Raw genomic sequence first — 24,379 nt, 5'->3', positions numbered from 1 at the left:
AACCCCATTATTTGGCTATTTCCTTTAAGTAGTCAAACACACCTGCAATTTCCAACTGTTTCACTAACTTTGGGAGGCGATCTGTATAAAAGCTTCCGCTGCTGTAAAATGGTTTGTAGAGCTGATACGTATTTTCTTTACAACCTTCGGTAAAAATCGGCGTTAAATCCACCACAGAATTTTCGCTTATAAACATCGGAATAACCACTGCCATACACATTGCTAAGGGACTCAAATCTTTAACTTTTTGCAGAACGTTTTCGTAGGACATTCTTTTTGTAGAGTTTAACTTACTGAGATTCTTGTTCAGTTCATCAGTGTACATTTTGTACAAATCGTTCAATTTATTTGTTTTGACATCGTCATTGGCACTGGACCAAATGAAATATACTATATCAACAACTGGCGATGTATACTTTACCAGTTGAAAGTCAAGTAACTTTATTTCGTCGACAGATCCATTGTTACTATATTTGAACAACAAGTTGTTGATCCAAGGGTCACCATGGTTCATTGTATTAAAGTCCTCTTTTCGTGGTTTTGACTGCTTCTAATACCATGTCATACAGAGTTTCAGAAAAATCTTTGATAATCTTAGTATATTTATTGAACTCATCAACCGTTTCTGTGTATTCATACAAACATTTCATTCCACTGAGACACATAATATTGTACCCATCAGACATTGGTTGGCCGCGACTATATAGCTTTTCTTTCCCAATGGAGTCAATGAAATCTGGATATTCCCTAAGGACCTCATAGGAAACTGCATGAAGTGCCGCTACAGCTGTCACGTACAGGCGGCAATGATCGAAATCCACACCTTGTGATTTGTCAGCCATCTTGAACCCCTGCTGCATCAAATCTTCAAGAACAACAGTTGGAAAATAGAGGGGAGGAGTAACTTTTGGGTACAAAGGGTATGCTAGTTAAGAGTCTGGCTTTTGGTAGGAAACTTCTGTAAAACACTGGTTCGCAACAGCCGTAGCTGTCGACAACTTCCTTCATAGTATCACCTTGAACTTCTGATTTCACAATCAAGTACAGTGAATGCACTTGATCTTCGTGCTCGCTATTCTGATAGTCCACCTTGACTCGGATTGGACAGCTGCCGTAATATTCTCCAGGCGGTACCGCTTGTGATGTATCAAAATTTGTTATCACAATATTTCGCATTCCGTCTTCATTTTTCAGACATTGAAACAAAAAATCAGAACAAAGCCAGTCTGGTATCTGCTCCATTGTACCTAAAACAGGAAAGACACATTTTATATTAATTGGAACTGTTATTACTTGTGTTAGTGTTTCACAATTAGAATGACAAAGTTATGTCATACAAAAGCATTTACTATACAGGTACTAAATCGTTTTGGATTTTACTGCTTGGACTTTCATTTTTTCCTGCAAACTAGGTGATTTGCAGGCACTCATTGATGGTCTAAAAGCATGTTCCAGCCTTATTTGTTTTGTCTTCATAAACATTATACGTGTATATTTTCAGTATGTAATATAATTTATTACTAATACGTCAGTTAACAAGGCTGCATTATAATAAGCGGCCACCACCACGATAATCGATATTCATGGGTATCGAATCCTTGATATTGATGACTATCTAAAAGAACTGAAACTAAAATATCAAACCAAATTACGTATAAAATATAGTTATGCTGGTTTTACATGTTAAAAATAAAATATTTAACGTTAAATAAAAAAAACTGTCAAATAAAAATAAAAAATAAGTAATATATATATATAATATATATATATATATATATATATATATATATATAAAATAAGTATATTTATAAAATGTTACAAAAAACAATGTAACAGCAACTAGTTATTTACTCTTTTCAAGGATAAAACGTGCCTGATTCCTTGTAACACAAAGAAAACACGTACATCGCCATTATACGTGCGGCCATTACTCATATACCAAACACATGATTTTACTTTGAATGAATTTGGAACAATAATGTTAAACTGAATTACGTATTGTAATTGGCTTGTAATAATTACGCAATTGGCTTTTGAAATTGTATTGTTGTAAAGCTATACTTTTATATGTAAAAGATATGTATGTATATTATGATTATATCAAATAACTCAACTCCATGAATGCTGTTGTTTGTTGTTTACAGGGTGAAAATGTCTGACAAATTAAATTAGTTATCTTGTAACCATATTACATATTTTCAATAAAAAATAAACCAAAATCTCATATTCATCGTCATCGTTCTTGTCGATGTTACTAGACTACAGTACTTAGTACGTAAATGATTTTACTTCTCTATTCAGTTCAATTAATTTTCAACAATATTATTATTCTGGTAAATAAAAAACAGCCAGCATTAATTAATAAAATTGTGAATATACAAGGTGTTTGAAAAGTCTGGGTACGGCTTAATATTTTACAAACCATAGCAGATAACATCTATAAACTTTGTACAGTGTCATATGGCTATGTAAACTATTTTTCCTTGCTATTACCATGACATGCCAACCATGGGAGGACGGTCCACAGAGGAAAACATGGAAATCTTAAATGAAAGCATGGGTCGAGTGATACCTCATTTGAAAGAGCTCACTTAGTAGAGTTGAATGCCGCAAACCGCATCTCAAAAGGTTTATCCAATCCAAAATGGCGGGTTGTTTTACGTACACGTTGTAAAGTACATTATGCGCTGCCATTTCTGACTGGATTGTCATATTCTGATGCGGTAGGCGGCGTTTCACTCTACTAAGCAATGGTTTCACTGATTAGTATTTATAAAAAATAACCAAAAAAATTTAGTTTAAAAATTGTGGTAAGTTAACTATTTCACCAACAAAGAACAATGGTAGAACTAAATTAATTCATGAACATCAAGACGACGAATTCATTTTAGATTTATTTATTGTGTTATAAATTTATGACATAATTTGCTAATTTAAAAAATTAAGTGAAAACACATCGGAAAAAATGTGAATTGATAGACAAACTAGACTGAATAAGTGTTTAAAGATAAGTTTACCAGAAATAAATAAATAAATTTTAGCAGGATAAAGTAAATGGGTTTAGAAGAATTCTGGTAAAATCATCAGAACACATTCAAATTATTTATTACATTAATGCAAAAGATAAAGATGCTTTAGATTTTAAAGGAAGAAGAATTATAGCAATGTTATGAAAGGAATTTATTCAATTGATGTAAGCGTAAACAACATGTTAAAGATTTGACAACGGAAGCCCATGAAAAATTAGAAAATAAGAGAGCATTAGATAACTGGTGAAATTAATGAAGATTTAACAACATTTTTCTATATTTTAATAGCAAAAAAAATTTTTAAAGCCTAAATTTAAAATTCTTAATATAAAATATTTTTAAAGATGAGATATGAATAAAATATTGAAAAACTGTAATATATTTAAAGATGATTACTTTAAATTTACGAAATGTTATCACATTTTATTACTTTTAAAGATTATGTAGGTAAATTAAATAATTTCGAGGAAAATATTAGTAAATTTAAAGATAATGTTGATAAAACTTTTTAAAATATTAATAACAGTAACATTGAATGGATTAAATGGTTATAAAGACTCAATTTAAGTTTTCTTTCAATAAATGGTGCTCATATACTATTTGAAGTGTAAATAAAAAAAAACTGCAACAAATTATAGAAAATATTATGCAAACATTAGTAGAATTGTTCTAAATGTAATACTAAAATGAGTATTTTTTTTTAATAGTGAATTTTTTCTTAATAATTAGAGATTGCTAGATATTACAGTGCTTTCGATGAATTTGCAAAGTTGAAAGAAGAAAATGTTGAATATGATGACGTTGATTATGACTTTTAAATCTTTGTAATTTGTTATAAAAACTTAAATTTTATCAGAAAGTTTGGAAATGTTTTGTAAATTTTATTTAAAACGTTTACAAAACCGTTCTACATAAATTATGGATTAAAAAAAGTATTTGTGCAATATTGAGAGACTAGAATTTAAAGTTTTTTGTATCGAATTAGTAAAAAACACTTGAATGAACCGAGTAAAAAACTGAGTTTAATATTAATTTTGGAGATAATTTTTGCATATCGAAATATCAATTTTATATTTCTAGAATTTTAACGAAACAAGATGGTCAATCATATGTTAATAAATTATGCTAAATCGATTTATAATTTTAGACAGTTTGTATTTTTATAAAATTTAAGAAAGAAATATAATAAATATTGATGGATGAAATTGTAAATTGTGGTCAATTAAATAGAATTACGGAAACAATTTCTCATTCTAAAAGTATTGCTATTTCTTAAACTTCAAACTGATTTAGATCAATTTTGAAACGGTTGGAAAACGGTTTTTTATCTCACTTTAGATTAGGATTCTTTGAAAATGTGGATTCCGATCTTTAAAGGTGGATTTTACATTAGTTTCATAAGCTATGGTAATTGCTCGTTGATTAGCCCGTTGATGGAAAAATTGCAATAGACGAAGTTTGTATTAGAGTTACAATTATTGATTATAAAACCATGAGGAAAACCCAATTAATTAATAAAATTAATAATCTTAAAATATTATTAATGGTTCTTAAATGGTAATTAACTTTAAACTTAGTTTTTCTTATGTATTTTAGGTAAAATATGCGTGAAAACTCTTTTTTTCTTTCATTGTTCTTCGATTTTATTTACATCTTTTGGCTTCATTTTAGTTGTGCTGTGAACTGTATTATTATAATGTTTAACAATTTTTTTAAATATACACCTATTTAAAGTTTTTATTAATGTAAAAACAACTTTCATTTTTTCGTTTTGTGTTCTGTTACATCTTTATCCAATACTAGATTTTTCTTCATTGGCGCAAACTAGAGGTCTATAATATTACTCTATTCAATTTGCTGGCCAATGAAAGTTTGAACTTTTTTTTATAAAACCCTTACAGTTTAATTTACATTTACAGTTATTGTAAGGCAGATAAAACAGTCACTCACTAGTTATTTAGAGAACTTATGACACTAATTCGTAAAACATGTTATTACAAGAATCATAAAACATACCATGTGTAACCATGATTAACATAACATTTATTAGGTTTTGTTTTGGTTGCCCGAAGCCTATTAGGGAGTCCTAGGAATACCAATAGCTGGTTTTGACATGGCATCTCTTATTCTTTACCATTTAGTATATGAGACACATACAAACTACTTTGACACAGTAAACACAGTAATAATATATATTCAAATATCAAAACTTTGGACGCTAGTGTTTCTTATTCATAGGCCTAATGTACAAATAATACCTGGGCATTATAACCACCCTTACCCCATTAGTAGAGTTAAATCCCATTTATCTCAATAATTTGACTGCAAATCTAAAAACAATGCAATTTGACATTGAAAGTGTCAAATTTAAATTGCAGGCCAAATTAATATGTATAAAAACCATTTATGATTCTAATTGTTCGTCCGAGATTAACTGAACTCGTGGAGAGTTATTTGTAATATTTTGATAAAGTATTTGAAGGTTACAAATTTTTCAACTAGTACTTGAAGAGGAGATTTACAAAAATATTAAACTTTATTATAGTACTTATTGGGAACTTATTTCAAATTGAGACAAAATTATGATTACGTTATAAGCTTTGAGCTAAAATATTTTTACTACTTTTGAGATACTAAGGAATCTTACGCCAAGCCTAAAGCGTGAGAAAACTGCGTAGAGGATTCTTTGCAGTAACATTGAATGGTTCTGTGAATATGTCTCATGATTAACACTGAAACATAGTCTGAAGCTATTAATAAATTATCCTCTAATTGTGATTTCATTCAGACAATGTTTAAATGAATCGTTCTTGAGTTATACATGATAAACATGACTACACATGTATAAATTCGATTTAACGTCTTGTGCTATGACGGAGATCATTTCCGTGGCAGCCTTCTCTGACAATTGATTGAACTGTAGCCTCAGAAGTTGGGATTTACAATAATTCTCGCCCGACCTTTTGCAAGGTATAAAATTTGTTCTTAGTAGACAGTACTTTTAAGTATTGGATAAAAACAATTTAGATGTCTGTTGGTTACAATCACTATTGTATAAAATACTAGTTATTGGTGTAAAAATGCACGATTTTAAATTTACCCGTCAATAAATTCTTTGGGTGAACATGCAAAACAAACACCTTTCCTAATAGAAAAGTCCAACTTTTAGATTTGATCCACAAATTCTCCAAAGGATCTGGACGTGAAACTTAACATTCTGATTAAGGGGGGAGACGGTACTCCACAACTACAGGTGGAGGGAGCTGATAACTGCTTCAGGCCAGACAAGAATTGAACAATATATTAATACCTACCCATTGTTTGAAACCTTTGTTTGTAGCTTCCTTCTCTCCCATCCTGTAGGTGGAGATGGTACAAGGTTTAGACTAATTCTCTGTAATTTAATACTTATCTAAAACAATGAAATAATTCGCATAAAATAGTAAACCATAAATACCTTAGCAAGAGTGATGAGAGAGTTGCAACTTCGAGTTTCATACGCCCGTTGCAGAAAAGTTAGTCATTTGCCAATACCTTCCTGATTTATAACACATACCAAGCTGATAAACAGTTGTTGGTAGATTGCTTATCCTTGAAAATTACTTTGAGGATGAGATTATATTTGTAGCTGTGTGGGTTCAAAATATACGAAAATTGATAAACCAAACTGGCTAACACATTAATTGTCATTACTTTGAAAACGATATATATAAAGTAACAATATACTTTGACTTTTGTGCAAATTGACTTTGTTTGCATCTATTCGAACAATTTCCACCAATTTAAAAAAAATGATTAAAAATTCATAAAAACATAGTTGTTTATTAGCTTTTTGTAGGCTTGGTTCTCGTATTTGTATTAAAGTCAATGTAATCATTCATAAAAGGTTTCTGATCAAATGTAATAACTCTATTGACATGTATTAAAATTATTCTTTGTTCTAAATAATATTTTACATTTTTAGAATGAATTACGTATTTTATTATTAAGGAGAGTTTACTCTCCTTTATTAAGGAGAGTTTATTTTCATAATGTTTATGAAGTAGCGGTAAATCTCCATCAATGTTAATTTTCTTGATATTTATGACACATCTTCAAGAATATTACCGTTAGATTCGTGCTATCGGCATAACAAAATTGATTGTTTGTAAAATGTAGAAATAAATATAGATAAGTTATGTATAAGAAGATTCCCACTGGGACATGACGTATTATTATTGGACTGTTTCTACCATAATCGCTCTTAGTAACTTCTATGTTAGTGACGAAGGAATGTACAACGATTCCGGACTCCAGAAAATAATTTCAAGAGTTCTCAAAATTAAATTGTTATCTGATATTACGAAACTTAAGAAGGCACTCGTTGAGGGTGGCAGTTTACAAACTCTCAAGTAGGCCAAATATTAGGGTTTCTCCAAAAGGTTTGCAGAGGTTAAAATCATCTGTTTAAAAGTATATTGAGAATACTTACAAAAAATGTGTTGTAAGAGTTTGAAATTTCACTAGGTACGATGTTTTCCATCGTTCTAAGTTATATTTTCTTGCTGTTTACTGGCCAGTTTTCCTGTGTCACGGTGAACAAGCTCCCACACAGTCTTCGATTTTTTTTCTCGCACTCGAGGTGTGCCTGTCGTTTGCTATCATATTATAAGTAGCGATTATCGTGTTTAATATCTTACAATATTTCTTATAGTGAGTGGTAAGCTCGAGACAATCGACTGCTCTCTCGCTTACAAATAAAACGTTTTGCATTCACATGATACTTTAGTCCCCGCAGTCATTCAAGAGGTGAATTTAGTTTATTTTTCTTTCTTAGCAGTTTAAGGGGGACAGACACAATAACATCTAACCCAATAAAATTATAAAAAATTTAAATTTATAGAAAGAATTAGCACAGTTTTGTAAGTTGAAATTAGCTTTTGATATAAATATTTTAACACTTTCTTTGTTACAAATTCTCTTGAGGTTTCTTATAAGGGATTTTGCTTATAAACTGGAACTGTACAAGAAAGAATAACTTTTCCGATATGATAAACTGCTTTCAAGGGTCTGGGCTGGAACAAAATTAGTTATTACGTTGTCAATTCCAATAGAAGATTGTTTCATTACTTCATTGGCTTTAGTAAAACTGATCATTAGCCCATTAGATGTAATTAAATTACTCGTATTAAATTTGACAGAATCCTTATTGTCTGATAGGATTTATATATTTAAATCTGCAGCTAAATTAAAACAACACTATATTGGGGTGAAACTTTCTTCATTTACTAAGAAATTCGTCTATGGAGCTACTTATATTTATGTAAAGAGATACGATACAGTATACTTCTTACATTATTACTCACTTCAATTGCAGAGAACTCGAAACCGCCTGAACAACTCACGTAACTCGGTTAGAGCAGAAGTAGATGTCATAGGAAAATATGACGGAGGAGTTACTCAAATAAAGAGCGAACTAAACATGTCCAGCCATCGATTTGACTCCGTAAAGGACTTGAGGTACGCGGAGACTGAATTCTCCTCATACAGGCAGCAGCAAACCAGTTCCTTCTTTTGAGCAAGTTATGGAAATTAAAACAGGTTACAGCTGAGAGAGGTATAATGAGTATGAAAAGAGTTCATAGAGTTGTCTGGTTTCTTTCTAAGTTTTAAGGATATTATGGTGTTACAAATCCCAGAAGAGGTGAAATGGAAAAATACAGTTGACTATAAGCACATAGTTTTGATCGATTAATTTTTATTTTAAGCTAGATTAACAATTATACACAGAAACAGTAATATTTTGTTCATAACAACCTAGAATGTATTTTAACTGATACACTAAAACAATCTTGATTAATCGAAGTAGACATCAGGCGTGGAATAACCATAACTCTCATTTGGGAGCTTAGATATCCTATTCACCTTTGGAGACCATAAAAATACCACCATCATTGCTAAATTCAGTTGTTCCTTCATAGCGCCTATAGGACCGTATCCTCCAACAAGCCGCCATAAAAACCATTTTCAGGGACAATTTGTTGGGAAACGGTTCTACGTAACAATATCCCTAGTCTACTTTATCATACTATTTCGACGTGGGTTCTAGTTAGGTATAAATGAAAAGCCTATAAACCGCCCTCGAGATTTGTAGGGTTTCTTCTATTCTCACTTGGTTTGAAGATACATTCTAGAAGCTCTTTTCGTATCTAAATTATTTATAAATTTGAAAACAAATACTCCAATAATATACTTTTATTTCCTTCTTTTATTTATAATATATTATTGGAGTGTTGATTTGAAGATGTTAAAATAGTGAGAACACATTTAAGAAGAGCGAGGCATCTACACATTATTCATGAAATCTAATGGTTTTTGGAGGAGGTTTAACTATATCCATAAAACCACTCATTGAGCGTAAGTTAAAAGGTTTACAAACAGAGGCGCCGTCAAGAACACACCTTATATTCCCAGAATCCAAAAGTATTCATGACGTCAATGATCGATATTTTGTAACCACTACAATCCATTCCATTTAAAGAATCTGGACTTCAGCAGGGGAGTCACCAAAAACCTTTTTAAGCCATGAGTCTTAATAGGCAAGGCTCACGTCAGTACATCACTGCAAGATGTCTCCATCTCCGCACTGAAATTGATGTCCTGATACCGAAATCAGCAACACTACGTTCCTAGATCTGCAATGCGATGTCTTCCTCAGGTAAATATTTAACCTCGCACGGCTGCAATATATGTTTAAACTAGCACATACCCGCGGCTTCGCTCGCAATTTTTATGCATCATTGCGTGTATTTGTTTGAATACCTATTACGATTTCAGTAACACTCGAAGTATTTTATATCAATGTAGAGGAACTCTAAAAGTCGACGTTTATAGCTTTCTTAATGAAAGCACTTATGATAGCGTCCTATTTTGTTTGACATGAAAATATCATGCACCCATTTACAAAATTATATATATACATATGTATATATATATATATATATATATATATATATATATATATATACTCGTATATATGTAGTGGAAAAGATTGTCCGGTCTCTCCACAACCTGCCATTATTCTGATTGTTTACTTTTGAGCAATAAATACAGAATTTATTTTTTTTATACATGTTAAATGCACACCACAACAACTGCGTATTCCATACTCTTAATTACCATTGTTAAATTTACCTAATTAAAGAATAAATTGAAACTTTGAAATAAAAAATTTAATAAAAAACAAATACTCAATACTACTACAGCAAACTGACGAAAAAAACAAACAAAACACATGGTAGCCTACTAAGCAGATCTTAGAGCCTTAGTCTAATCCCGCCTCAGCTCCGGCACCTCGTGTGTCCACGGATGCGCACTTGCCAACAATCCCTGTACGTCCGCATTATCCTCCTAGCATTTCGCTGCGAGCTGAGCCTAGCTATATCGGCTGCATACTGTTTCCAGCCCACAGTACTCCACCGACATGTCCCTGTAGCTGTTATCATGCTTAGAACAACTACGCTGTCAGTGAGAAATGTTCCCTTAATACTTCAAATCCCTTAGTAAGTTTACTATTTTTCCTAGACATATAACTCAACATACTTAAAAGTAAACTAATGAGAGGAACAAATCTTGATAATGCATTATTTCCAAATGTGGCCGAGGAAACATTTAATTCATTAAAGAAGTTGGATGCAATATCTACAAATTCTTGTTCAAAATCAAACAAGCCATCAACAACATTCAACATTTCGCTTAACCTAGTAATAGGAGGAATTTTAGTGCTAATATGTTACAATCTCTAACCTAAGAGTAATTAGTAAGAAACATAAATAGAAAATTTATTAAAATAGTAAACAATTAGTTTAAAACCGTTTTAAACCGTTGTTAGAAATACTTAACAAACAATTAGTTTAAAACCGAGCAAACGTGAGTACCACTTAAAATAAATAAAGCAAATTAAATACAAGATAAGAATAAAATATAAAGATTTAAAACTTTCCTATTTTATGATATTAAAATAAAGCTTCATTATTTAGTCGAATTAGTATTAGCTTCACACCTTTAGACGCCTTGTAGTCCAATAAACAGCAGACCAGGAATGTAACAATGTTGTATGGATTTATTGAAGGCTCCACGAAAACTCACTTAACGGAGTGTACTGGTAGTCGGCCCTTGGGATAAGTATTACTAGTAGATAATGCCTACAAAACCACTACACGATGCTTCCTCTTGAAAACAAGTATATCTACAGAATTTTTATTGGAAGTTGAATCATTATAACAAAAACCACAAACTATGCTTAAATGAATGAAATGTATTCACGTTTAAAAAATCATGCTTACTGGTCTATCTGGTAAATGTTAATTATATATATATATATATATATATATATATATAATTTTCGTACTAAAATTATAACTTGATATACTGACTTACGTTTGGAAACATGCTGTAAAGTTGTACTGCAGTATATTATAATTCTAGTTGATGTAATCACTTGAAATTAATATTGTTTCTTCTATTTGGAATACAGAATCAAAATTTTATTTAATTTGACAACAACATAATAATCGACGGAATAATCTTGTACAGCATCTAATGACGATGTCAGTCTGACAAAACCTGCGATACGTACACATAAACTCAATAGAAATGTCAAGCCTATCCAATTCATAACTCTAATATTTCCAGGATAAACGAGCATAGACTACATCTGAAAGGTAAATACTATCAATAAATAATTTTACTCATAATTTTCTTACAACAGAAAATTCTTTTGAACAGTTTTGACCATAACATGTAGTGGAGCATAGACTTTAAATACTATTTTTAGTAGTGTTTAACAGTTATAGTATTGGCGCTATTTATTTGATAACTAATGTGGTTCATTGGTCAGAAAACATGAGGAAAACTTTTTTAGTGAGCACCGAGAAGTAGTAAGACTATCTATGTAAAAATTCGTGACTTTGTTTGAGAAGTTTATAGGATTCTTTAGTACCTATTGATACGTACGTGGTAGGGGGATGGAGTATTGAGGGAGCAAATTTAATCAATCCTTTTTTTAAGTGGTAATAATCGCAACATTAATTTCAGTTCCAAATTTAATGAAGTTTATTTCATTACTTTCTAAAATTACACAAATTTATAAACACACACCGCGGACTATAGATTTTTTACTTCATTTACTTAAGGCCCTTGCCGGGAGGATCATCGGATGTCTTCACTTAATGGGTATCGGCCTTCCTCTTAAGGAGCAATCTTAATGGAGGAAAAACAGTTTGTTACATGTTATATTTTGAACTTCGTGATTCCTGAGCCTATTTAGCTCCGGCCTTTTTCAGCCTATAAAACCTTCTGTAAGTATCATGGATAGAAGCTATAGACTTCAGGTCCCTATAACAGACCTCTAATTCCCTAGTCCCTATCTAACCTTTAGAATAGTTCTCGTGTCTTTGGGACAATAGCAACCATTTAAACTCTACATATCCCCAGTCTAGAAGCTATAGACTTCAGGTCCCTATAACAGACCTCTAATTCCCTAGTCCCTATCTAACCTTTAGAATAGTTCTCGTGTCTTTGGGACAATAGCAACCATTTAAACTCTACATATCCCTAGTCTAGAAGCTATAGACTTCAGGTCCCTATAACAGACCTCGAATCCCCTAGTCCCTATCTAACCTTTAGAATAGTTCTCGTGTCTTTGGGACAAGAGCAACCATTTAAACTCTACATATCCCTAGTCTAGAAGCTATAGACTTCAGGTCCCTATAACAGACCTCTAATTTCCTAGTCCCTATCTAACCTTTAGAATAGTTCTCGTGTCTTTGGGACAATAGCAACCATTTAAACCCTACATATCCCCAGTCTAGAAGCTATAGACTTCAGGTCCCTATAACAGACCTCTAATCCCCTAGTCCCTATCTAACCTTTAGAATAGTTCTCGTGTCTTTGGGACAATAGCAACCATTTAAACTCTACATATCCCTAGTCTAGAAGCTATAGACTTCAGGTCCCTATAACAGACCTCTAATCCCCTAGTCCCTATCTAACCTTTAGAATAGTTCTCGTGTCTTTGGGACAATAGCAACCATTTAAACTCTACATATCCCTAGTCTAGAAGCTATAGACTTCAGGTTTACGTATGCTCCCAGACTGTGGCATTATCTGGCTTCTTTAAGTCCCTGCAGATTGTGACTGTCAAGAATACATCCTGACTCTCTAGAACCAAAGCAACCGTCAATATTCTACATATGATATCTCCAGTCTAGGAGCTTATAGCCTTTAGGTTCATGTAAGCCCTCAGACTCTGATGTTATTTAGCTTCCATAGGTCGCTGGACATTGAGACTACCTATCCTCTAAAATAGATCTCGACTCGCTGGGACAATAGAATTAGAACAATAATTTATACTCTAAATATATCCAATCTAGTATTTTATATACTTCAGGTTCAGGCAAGAGCTCAGATTGTGACATGATCAAGCTTCCTTGGGTTCCCGCACACTGCGACTATCTATCCTCTAGAATAGACCGCGACTCTCTAGAGTTATTTAGACTGTGACATTATTTAGTTTCCTTAGATAGCCGCACATTTAGGTTTCATATCCTTTAGATTAGATCTCGACTCTCTAGGACTGTATGATAATATCAACTTTTCATACTGTAAATATTTCCGTTCTAGGAGCCTATAGACTTCACGTTCAAGTAATCCCTCAGATTGTAACGTTACCTGGTTTCCTTAATGCCTCCCATGTAGACACTACCTATCCCCTAGAATATATTTCATCTCTCTAGGCCTTAGCAACCATTTATATTCTACAATCCACAGTCTAGGAGCCTATAGAAGTGTAGTTTACGTAAGCCCCAAACTTTAACATTATCTGCCTTCCTTAGTTCACCGCACATTCAGGCTCTCTATCCTCTAGAATATATTTCGACTCTTTAGGACCATAGCAACCACTTATACTCCACCTAACTTGACATTATCTGGCTTCCTAAAGTCCTCGCACAGTGAGAGTTTCTATCCTCTAGAATAGATTTCGACTCTCTAAGATCATAGCAACGATTTATACTCTCTATATCTCAATTTTATTAATTCTCTATATCTCAATTTTATTAAAGTCCATTGAATCATAGCAATCTATTATTTGAATATCTCCAGTCTCTAAGACCAATGGAACATAGCAACCTTCCATCATAATAGGCCTACTTGAAATCTATAATATAACACAACATAACTGTTCTACTGGTCAAAGTGTTCTGTAAAAATACAAATCTTTTCACTATAACCTGTTAGTGACTCACAAATGACCGAGCTTAGAACGCTCATAACTCCCCCCCCTTACGGACACCGTGGCTGTAGTTGTGTAATATCTTTTCAAATCAAACACGGACTGAGGTGTTTCCTACTATTACACATCCATGTGGCAAGATAGACTCTCAAAACAACCGATTTGTCGCTGTTCAGTCTCTTTTCGGTGAGTTTAACAAATATCATTTACCAGATCATGTATAAATTATCTTTATTCTGAATATTTTAATGAAAAATCGGGATTCGTGTTTTAGATCTTTATTGGCTTAGATATGAATTATATAAAACTGTTTTAGTAGAGTGCATACGTTAAACATTTGTATGCTACTGATAACAGAACATATGAAAAACTCCCAACGTGTCATCTTTAGTTCTTTCAATATAATTAAACTTACGAAAAATTAATAACAAATGGTTTACACGTTAATTTAATAATAATAATTTTTTAAATTCTAACGGCATGTTACTATTTTATTTTTGATTTCAGATCATATTTTACTATATCCTACATAGTTTACAAATCACGTTATATTGTTTCAAATACAACCTGTTATTTTCACAGAGTTTTATCGAGGATTGCAATTAATCAGTAAATTCGGATGATAACAAATTGAGGTAAACAGTTTAGTTCATGTTTAAATAGTCAGTCTGGTTCAGTTAAGTCATATGTAACTTTACTTCAAAAGACGTCTTTGTCTACTTTGTATTTATATTTATACCCTGACCCTTGAAAAAAATATATATACCTTAATATGTACATATAGAATTATATATATTCAAACTCGATTGTTTTTTCACGTCATGGGGAACTTAAGAGGGTTTTTGAGATATCGGTACCTAATAATAAGTGGATCGGTTTGCAACAATATTTGACCTCTTTTCTATTTCCGAGAACATTCCGATTGTTAACACAACTGGTATTTCTCTCGTTCTTGTATTCTGCGTACATAACCATAAAAAAGTTTACTTTAAATAAACGCCATGATTGTTAATTGGTAAAACGTTTTATCAGAGTGGAGAAAGTTGTACTGCTACTGTCAGGCGATTTCGTATTACGCTAGTGCATAATGAAGTACCGAGTGATTCGACAGTTTGCAGACTCATGAAAAATTTCTTTGATACTCGTTCAGCAGTCGGCCTTAAAAGATCTGGACATCGCGTTGTTGTCTGGCCGAACTGAGAATAAAGTTGCGTTTGGTTCGTGACAGTGGTTCGTGGCCAGCGAAAGTAATTCATCGCCGTTCTCAACAATTAGGTTTAAGGTGTTCTGTGCTGATAATTCTTCAGTACGATCTCAAATATCACCTCTATAAAATTCAGTTGACGCAACATTTAGAAGTGGTAGATCTCCACAAGAGACGACAATTTGTTGACTGGGCATTTAGAAAACAACCAGGATCTTTCGTGATGAAGCGCACTTCCATTTAAATGGATTTATGAATAAACAGAACCACCATTTCTGGGGCTCAGAAAAACCTTACATTAATAAAGAAAGGGAAATTTATATACAGCGAGTGACAGTTTGGTTCGACTTTTGGTCTGTTGTAACCGTCGGCTCTCATTTCTTCGAAGATCAAGAAATAAGAGACAGGCCGTTACACTAAATAGTGCCCGATACCGTACGATGATTAAAATCATAGAAATGTTGTGGCCTCATTTAGATGGAATGAACATTGCTCAGTAAACGGTTCAGGATCGCGTCAATTCTCAGAATTCCAACAATCAATGGCCGCAATGGTCATGTGACTTGGCGTCTTGTGATTTTCATTTTTTTGTGGTTATCTGAAGTCATTGGTGTATGCCAGTAAACCCCGAAGCATCAGTGACATGAAGAACATTCGACGGATTATCAATTAACGTAAGTGGAAACTAATAGTGCTGTCTTAGTGAATATCAGGGGCAGAGTTATTGTGTGCCAGCGTATTAGAGGAGGCCACATGTATAACACCTATTTTATACGTGAAATAGGCAGGTTCATATGAAATATATTGATGTATTTATTTCAGTGTGTTGTTGAAATAAATCTCTTGATTTGATACATCAAAACCGGTGCTCCTTGTGAATCACTCTTTATAATTAATTAGCTCAAATCGTTAGGCGTGTGCAAAGTAAATTCATTTGATACGTACTATATAGTTTTTTGATTTAAAAATGAAGATTGAACAATGTAATAACTATCTGTATAGGTTTTTGTTTTAACTATTTGACTTGTTTTCGTTATTTCGAATCACAATCTGCATAAATTCTTAAATAACTTTTAACAAAATTCCCCTTACTAAATGCAACACAGATTTAGCAACTCGTTGCTGAGTCGATAAAAAGCCTATTTTGGCGAGCAACAAAGTTATGATAATCTTATCTTGTATTTATGAACGTTGTTAGTCAATAGATATACTCGTACGTATGTGTAGCAATCTTATAACTGTTGAGTTAATTTGGTTTCGTGAACGATAAGGGAAATTGCCAATGGCAGTCAGTATCTTGTCTTTACGTTTGCCGACTGTCAACGTGCTTGAAGATTTATGTAACGAGTTTTGCATTTTGTTGACATGAGTAAGATGTATGAGACAGAAAATTGTATGGCAAGTCTGCTTCATAAATATTTAAAAAGGAGAGGACGAACCCCTTTAAGTCTTGTTTTTCTGTTCGTATGGGCCACTGGTCTGTTCAAGGAATGGAAAGACTACTAAAATATAATGATCTGATACGTATACTGAAATTCACTACTGCCACTTAAATAGTCGATCTTTGTGTCGTTGGGTAAAGTGGATTAAAATTTTTCTGAACGGATTGAATTATAACTTTCCTTACTGTTCCGAGCTAAACGGATTTAAAAGCTGTGGATATTGTATCCTTCGGTATTTATATCCACTTTGATACCCTCCAAATCAAGCGTGGCTGACATTTCTTTCTTTCTTAAGAAACATTTCTCTGGTGCAATTTTATCGATCTATGAAGTGTATCGTACTTGTTTACAAATGTTTTATGGGTAATACATAGTTGTAGAAAAGTAAAGACTTATTTTTAAATTACAGTAGAAATCCATGGGCAGAAATAATAAGAATCAAAATTTTACGAATGCAAGAGGTTTAGTCAAAAGTGACATATCAATTATGATTACATTAGAATCCGGTAGGTAATCTCTTTTATATCAAAAAGACAATTTTGAAACTATAAATCCAGTTTTTTACCTTCAAGAGCACTTTTGTTATACATTTTAGTGCTCTAATCGGTAACAGCTAGGCGAGTAACAGTCAAATATTTAATATTGGAGAATCAACTCGCATGATATGTTATTTCATTGCGATATTTTTTCGTTCATGAAAATGTTTGAGTATTGTATTGCCTGTCCATTTCTTATATTAATGGGCAATAAGCATAATGTCCCGAATTATTGGGTTTCGGTAGTTTTTAAATGGTCTTACCAAGTTATATAAATTGCTTCTGCGATTCTACAACTTTTAAAACTTTCTTCAGCAAGTGATGTCACAAAGCTTTGTTTCCTAGTTTTGTATTTTTAAATGAGATTTCAAATTAGAGGATAATACCGTGTGTGATCTATTTGACCATGAACTAATAATATATTTATATTAATTAATATTACTACCAAAAATCTAAAACCTTTTTTTTCAGAAGATAGTCACTTAATATAATAACCTATTCAATGTATAAGACATTTGTAATTTTAGTGAAGTGTAATCGTTTCAATAGATTTTTTGTAATCAATCGACTTCAAATGAATGGAAATAAATTTATTCTTTAAACTTTATAACTACAGTGACTGTACTTTAATTTATTATTAATAGTATTATTTAATTTATTTGACCGTGATTAATCCACTTCCAAAATAAATACAAGATTTATTTGACATTATCCAATTAGACAAAGAATTTACATATGTTAATATGCTTTGTTGATGGGCTTCATGTTCAACTATTATCTGTGATAACAAAGACCACCGCTTTTACCACTGACGATATATTAAAGAATTCTAAAGTATCTTGATGTTTAATCTCCCGGAGTATATAACCTCGTGCCTCCTTTATTGTTAAAATGTAATTGATGAATTTCAGTTGTTTTTATTTTAACATAAAACCTAACACAAGATGCTTTTGTAATACGAATTTTTTTCCTTCTCTGTGTTTCAATGTCTGTACATGTACTATGGAATTAAATCTTTTATGAGTGTTAGGTTCTCAAATGTTTTATAAAATCGTGTCTTAAAATTCTTTTTACTATGTTCTGGCCTTATTATATAAATTTATGCAAGGAGAGATTATTAAGACTAAGAGATTCCTCCTCTTTGACTCATATAGAGTCTTCCTTGTACACCAGAAGCACTAATGGTTTAAAAGAGTAATTATCCTTATTATTCTTATTATATATAATTTATTTTCTTTATGGATAAGCTTTTCCATTTGGTAAAATTAATCCAACATATCTGTTGGGTGGAAATATATCCTAAAGGAACACTGATTAAGACCGTAGAATGGAATGTAAAACTCCAGTAGTGACAAAGTTCCCTTCAATAATTTCTTCCATTTTACCAGCTAATAAAACTTTCGTTATAACAGGAATATATGATATATGTTACAATTCAGTGAAATAAGATCGAAAACCCAAAATGGACGCTTATAAACGGCCATGTGAAGTGATTATGCATTATGAGATGATGAATGCCACTGGTCTAACATAGTGTTCAACTGCCTCTACGAATAGTTATCTCAAATTGTGCCTATTTTCACTAAAAGCAAATAATTAAAGGACTCCGTTTACCAGCTTAGTGTTGATGACATACAGTTCCTCATTTCTTTACAATCCATATTGGGTTTACGGTGCACATCAGAAATGCCGCACAGTTATTGCTACCGTTGTGAAATCAACCCGCTTCAAATAAGTAGCAGCAACGCTGTGATATTTTACACCGTAACTGATTATACTGGTGATGGTAAAAACAAGAGAAAAGGGAATAAGGCACGCCTAGATCATTAACGCAAACATGTGGAACATCGTAGGCACATCCGTAGTCAGACGAAACCCGACTAACTAAGAACTAACCACCGTATTAGTTCGCGATCTCAACTTTCCATGATACCAAAAAATATAATAGAGACAGAGTAGTAACGCTTGATTATTAACAACTGTTTCAGGAATTGAGTTAAGCCACTGTTACTTGATTATTGTGATTTTATATGTCATAATCTTGACGGCTGCTTTAAATAGATTACCAAAGTACCGGTAGTTAAAAATATTTTTTAAATTAATAATATAGGTTTTTAAAAGAATTTCACAAATATTTCCCATGTATTTGTTTTGAAGCATGTAAATATTCAAAGGTAGAAGGCAAAGCAAAGTGTAAAACAAAGTGATCAATGATTTTAAGGCAAGCAAAGATAAAACTTAATTTTCGTCATAAACACAGGTTATTTTTCTGGGAAGTCAAGATACAAGATATTGTAAAACATACTTAACTGAAAAAACCCGTGATTTATGAAAACCTTCTGATGACAAAGTCTATTAGTGTTTGAATACAGATAGTAAACAATGCAAATGCCGATTACCAAACGATCTAAGGCGTCGGATTTTTCATCTGAGTTAGAGGTAGCGCAGGTTAAATTCCTGGAGAGAAGAGTATTCAGGTAGAAACACTAATGTACAGCCAAGACAGTCTTGGAAAGTAGGATCGGTGGTCCACGGGTGTCGGCGTGGACTCATTGTCCCACCCAGTGGGAATGTGACGTCAGCTACTCTCAACAAAATTAGGCGTGGATCTACAATCCTAAAATCATTGTAACCGTAGCATTTTTTATCATTATGGACTTGCACTGTACCTACTCTTCCCTTTCTTCTGCATGATAAGATTTTAGCACATTCTAGCGGTTCATAAGGAGGGGCAGAACAAGTCTTAAAAGAGAAAGAAAAAATCTTAAATGTTGTAATGCTTCTTTGACAAGTTTCTTTGAGATATATTTACTTTAAAAATGCAACTGCATTTTTAATGTTGCTGATTCTTTCATAAGGTAAAGAAGTTTATTGACCTATTTCATCTTATCTGTGCCGACAAAGGCATCGTGCCTTTACAATTTAGCGATAAAACAAATGGAACATTTCATAGTTTCCACTTAGCAGAGACCGTTGTTACCAAACTTCTAAAGGTAAGCACGATTCCAATATTATAACGATTTAGTTACAAGTTTGTAACACCACATTGCTTATGAATCTCAAATGTTTAGGGTCAAATTCATATTAGACTTAAAGGGCGTAAGATAATTGATCTTGATTTTAACCCCATAAGAGCAATGTTGTGCTTCAAAAATGTGTACGATCTTATTTTAAATCGTAGAATTAACGTTGTAGATGTAACGCTTTAAAAATACTACTGTTACACAAACTTCTTGTATGTTCACTGAAATTCTTATTTGTTGTTTAGAAAAATACAAAATGTTTTTTATTTAATCGTTTATACTCAAACGTTTATGAGTTTTCCCATTAAAAAAACTGGTAAAAAGGTTTGGATGAGTACTAATTATGTTTAAAATGAGATATCCCCACAATTAACTGACCAATAAAAAGGGCATAAGATTATTTGAAGTTTAATATTATTCTTATGGGGTAAAACTCAAGGTCGTTTCACTTTTGTGTCTACTTTTTACTTTTACTTTAGCACAGTATTAACAGGACAGTACTTACTTGATAATTGGACTTTCTTTGTACAGGGCAATTTCAATAAATTTTGGCGGTATTTAATAAAAGTCATACCAAGGTATCATAAACTGAGAAAATACAATAACTAACCTGAATTACATTGACTTCCAAAATAAATTATTATAAACTGCGCAAAGCATAAAACGAATGTAATGGATCAAGCACAATTAAAGTAACTAACAACACAACAGGTACAAGTTTGTGTTATTAACAACACGTTTTCTATACTAAAAATATATATTTTTATTGTATTTTAAAAAATTTATAAAACATTACGTAGTGTGTTTGTATATTACTAAAAAGGGAATCATAAAAAAAATACAACATTGTGATTGTAATACTGGTTTACATTGTATTATTTGCCATATTATTTTCACATTATTGTAAAATGGTCTGTACCATTGGAATAAAGAAACAAATAGTTATATAACCTTTGTGTAGTTAAAGGTATTAAATAAAACTATGTTCTACAAAAGTCTATACACTCAATACTTTATTAATAACATTCACTAATAAGAATTACTTCACTTCTAGTATATCATTTCGGGTTTTTTCGGAGTTTTGGAGACACAAGGACAGACATGAGAACCATAGCTGTTCGTTCGCTGAGGTCACCAGCCTGAAATAATTGGGTCAGATGATATTAATATATTATAGATTAAATCCTCGTTGGTAGATATGTGAGAGTATTTCCTAGTATTTTGAAGCCTACAATGCTTCGATCCGATTAGAAAAATAACGGAATGTATTTTTATGTTCTATGACTTATATTGACATGGAGGTAAATCAAGTTTACATACACATCCTTAGGGTCCCTGGTTAACATATTCCTGTTTCAAAACTTTCTCCAGATTACACTACACTGGGCTTGAAAAACTCCCTTTTTGGCTTAATCTGATGTGTAAACATTGTAAAATGATAGTACAGCCAGACGTTAAGCTATTTAATTACTATTTTAAATTTTTTTGTATTTAAATTTTTAAACCATAGAGTGGTTTTATGGTAAAAATACTTCTTCTAAATTTATTATTTTTCTTTATTCTTCTTACTTTTCTGCAATCAATAATAACACAGAGTAGATCCAGGCAAGAATATTACAAGTATTATTAAAAACATACTTTTAACTGTACATTTTAACAATTATTAAGCATGCAGTTCTTGATCAGTTGTGTAATTAGATGTTATTATATAACATTTAATATAGATTTAAATACAGTCGTAAAAACGCACTGTAGTTGTTTTTTGACAGAAGTAGGTTTCTCAGCTCTGCATATCTCTTTGGTTAGGCTCAACAAAGCAAACCAAACTGAGACATCAGAAATATCTTTAATCAATAATATTGACAGTAATATAATATAATAATATAAGTATACAATTTCTTTTTTTTATTTATCGGAGTAGGAAAGCAAACTCAACTTTGATGTCTGAAATACAGGTATAATTAGCACCTAAAACTGTAAACACTTAAAAACATAACATAAATAACAGACATAAAATATGCCTACTTCCGTTTTTAAAATTACATAGGCCCCATTATGAATTACTGAAGAGCTTACGACTTATACATTTAAAACTATATGACCCTGATGTCATTGAATTTCAGTAAGAAATAATTACTTAAGAAGCTGCGGGTAATGGCTAGTTTGTACTAAAATCTATGTTAAGAATTTTTGTGTTGTGGTTTGTTACAGAGCGTTTTTTATTAATCGTACCATACTAAAAGTAATAAAAAATTCAGGTTTTTTGGGATGGTTTTTCAGAGGAGAGATCGCCGAAGTACAGTAAGATCTCGCACCATCTTGCCAACAAATTGAGCTATAGACTTGAAATGATGCAAGAATGATGTATTTGTCACCAAGAGTTGGGCATCAATGAACCCTAATAGTCCATGTAATACGATCTCGAGAGTGAATTGAATATAATACTTGAAATTATGTATATGTTGGTATCATTCAAGAAACTTGAAAGGCCCTTTGTCTGTCTTTCGCCGGATATCTCGAGAATGCATTGAAAAAGTTATTGAATATAGACAAGTTGCGTTACTATTCGGCGAATGCTGTTACGCGTCAAGAGTTGTGGAGTTCTCATACCTTGTCTTCCAAATGTGCAAAATGGATAACAGATTTGCATAGAACGTATACTTGTGTATAATTGGGTTCAATATTATACTAAATAGAAAATGTCTTGGCTAAAGATTTTCTGTAACATCTTGAGATTCACGAATTGCATTCTTAGGTGTAATTAACCAAGTATGCAAAAACCTTAACTAATTAGTTTTTTGCTTTAGTTCTCTATTTAAGGTTGTGTTTTCTTCATAAAACTATTAATAGAAGAGCTTCACGAGACTGTGTTGAAGATATCCTTGACTATATCATGTACGACATTCACCAACTCATGTTTACCTACATTCGGTATATTGGTAGCTTTGAAACAACAAATCTCACAAGGTTTTTAACACAAGAATATTTATACTTTAAAATGTTTTATTAGTATTTTGATTCTAATATCCATAGTAAAAAAATGTTGCTATTAGAACAAATGTTGTATTAAAAGGGAAAAACTATGCAAGTAAATATTCCTAAACAATTTAAAAAGTTTACCAAATATTTGTTTGTTTCAGGAATGGCGCTGAACGTACCAAAATGGCTTGATGATAAATTTTTAGGTTACTGTTTGAATAAAGGAAAAGATTGTGAAAAGATAAAATTGAAAAGTTTTAATGTGTCTTCAGCAGTGCCACAAGGACTCAATTATTGTAGTTTACTCTTAAGAGTGAAGACAGAGTACAGAAGGAAGGACGAAGAGATTGTACATTGTTCATCGTTGATTGTGAAGAAACCTATTGAAAATACCTCGGCCGATTATGCTCAGACAGAACCAAAGTTTTACAACGAATTCCTACCAGCTGCGTTAGAAATATCTTCAAGCATTAAATTTGCACCAAACACTTACTTTTCAACAATTTCGGATGTGGTAGTAATGGAAGATTTGTGCCAAGAGGGATATAAACTGGCTGACAAACTTGAACTGCTGGACTTTGACCACTGCAGGTTGTACACGATAGCTTCAGCCACGTTCCATGCAGTTTCAGTAGCTGTCCACAAAAAACAACCCAAACTGGTGGAATCTTTTGGTCCGGATAAGTTTTTCACGAACCAAAAGTATATGGCTGGGCTAAAAAATCTTTTAATCGCTGGACTGAATTACATGGCTGAAAAAATGAAATTTTTTCGATGACTACAAACAATATGCTGATGATCTTCGCAGTTCCTCTACTACGATCTGGAACATGGCGGTTGACGCTCTGAAACCTTCATCACCATTCAACACACTTTCCCAAGGAGACGCTTGGA

Source organism: Homalodisca vitripennis, chromosome 1, assembly GCF_021130785.1.
Source record: "Homalodisca vitripennis isolate AUS2020 chromosome 1, UT_GWSS_2.1, whole genome shotgun sequence".
Lineage (NCBI taxonomy): Eukaryota > Metazoa > Arthropoda > Insecta > Hemiptera > Cicadellidae > Homalodisca > Homalodisca vitripennis.
The sequence above is the reverse complement of the archived record's forward strand: the minus strand, read 5'-3'. Positions refer to the sequence as shown.